This window comes from Helianthus annuus, chromosome 2 (assembly GCF_002127325.2).
Source record: "Helianthus annuus cultivar XRQ/B chromosome 2, HanXRQr2.0-SUNRISE, whole genome shotgun sequence".
Lineage (NCBI taxonomy): Eukaryota > Viridiplantae > Streptophyta > Magnoliopsida > Asterales > Asteraceae > Helianthus > Helianthus annuus.
The window spans coordinates 25172783-25174878 of record NC_035434.2 but is presented as its reverse complement, the minus strand read 5'-3'; positions in this window follow the sequence as shown (position 1 = coordinate 25174878).

Below are 2096 nucleotides of genomic sequence, written 5' to 3'. Positions count from 1 at the left end.
ACAGAAAGCTATTTTAGCGATTTATGCATAATCTGTAATGTATATGTTATGGAACCTGTTTTGACAATCATAAAACATGATAATAAGTATATAAACATGTTTGCGCTCGTTTGAATCGATCATTTACTATATAGAAACCGGTTCGGAGCCGAAAGTCGCAAAAGTTTGACTTTGCTTTGACTTCAGTTCTGACCCGTTTTAGTGAGGTATAAATATACCTTAGGACTCTCTTAGGACCAGGTCACATGTTGGTATAAGCCTCTGTGGTCGGTTCATGAGTTATCCGAGTCTTTTAGCGCATTTCCGTCATTCGCCTAAAAGTTGACCGTAACGGCCTTTTAAAATTAAAACGAGTATTTCGGACACGTGAACGGACCAAAACCTTGCTTATTAAATTATAAGCATGTCCCTAAAGTTTCACGTCAATCCGAGGTCTAGAATGAGAGTTATGCTAAAAGGCGCACTTTTAAGAAAGTTTTGTAATTAACGGCGCAATTAGCATAACGCCCATCTAACCCAAGTTTTCGTCACCAAAACTTTTACCCACTGTGGTAAAATAATATTTTGGGAATTTTAAAGATTTTTAATAATTTTTACCTTGCTCATAACCTGCGGTTATGGCTACGGTTCGGTAAATACCGAATATGCCCTTTTTGGCCAAAACGGGAGTTCTACAAGGTCTTTTGACCCGATTCCAGTTGCTACTGGTTTTAAATAATAAATAAAGTATTTTAAGCTTTATAAGCTGTTCGGGAAACTCAGATTTCCTGTAGAACTCGAAAATCCCTTTTAAAGTCTTTAAAATGACCGAAAAGCCCCTACGGGGCATAATATAAACTTAAACTCGTTACGGGCATTACGGAAGGTATCCTACTGATACCAAAATACTTTTAAGGCATATTGACTTAGGAAATAAGCGTACGACTCTTATGGTTAACCGTTTCGCCTATTTGCGCACACGGTACGGCCCATGGAACTAGTTTTCGTGCAATAGCCGATATGGGTCAAATTATATTATTTGAACCCCAAAATCCAGAGTATGAACTATAAACCCATATAAAACAAGTCACTGAACTTGTTGGGTCCAAATCATACTCCATTCTCGGTTTTCGCCTTTTCGTGCGAATTAACCATATCTATATATCGGAATCAACCGGTTTAAGCTACGGCTAATACAAGGACCGTTAGGATTCTAAGAGGTTAATTAAAACCTTCGTTCCAGATTAGGAGCCCCAGTAAAAGCTATCGGTGACTTGATCTAAATTAAGGATTAATACTTGCAAAGGTAAATACTTTTGACTTATTTCCCCTATATGGGCTTGGGTTACGGTATATTAATACCGCTTGATTGAGCATTATATAATTCCATCGCTTAGGTGGTTAATTGATTAAATATGATCGGCTCATTTAAACAGTTTTGTTGCTTATAAGCCTTTGGGGGGTTTAATGACCGTTGTCCCGGATATCCTCGGCATCATTTTACGAAATGGCCACGACCATCGACATCCCGGTGTAGGCGTACACCCGGTATAAAGTGTCGACATTAAAACTAAAAGACGTAGCCGTTGGTTTCTGTACTACGGTTTTACGCAAACGTGGTGTGTCTATAAATCTTTAACCCGGCACGACCCGGGCTACTGAACGCATAAAAGAACATGTAAAACGTTCACAAGATCATTATGAATTTTCCCAAGTTATAAAAGAGTTTGTGCCTTGTGCATTCAAATCAATTTAATAAACATTTTCAAATGTGTCAGTTGAATGTATTTACCAGTGTAAACTGACGTATTTTCCCCAAAAAGATTAAGTGCAGGTACCTAAACGTAATTGGCTGGTATTAGCTCCCTAGCGTCGGGATAAGCCTCGCAAGCTTGATTGCAGTATCTAATGGAACAATACTTTATCTGTATTTACGATCCACTGTGGATATTCAACTTCTGTAATACATTTGATATTACAATCAGAGGTTGAAATTATATATTTAAATTATGCTTCCGCTGTGCATTATATAATTGTGTGGTTTGACTATATTGTTGCCAACATCGTCACGGTAATCCCCCACCGGGCCCACCGGTGAGACACGTGGAAATCGGGGT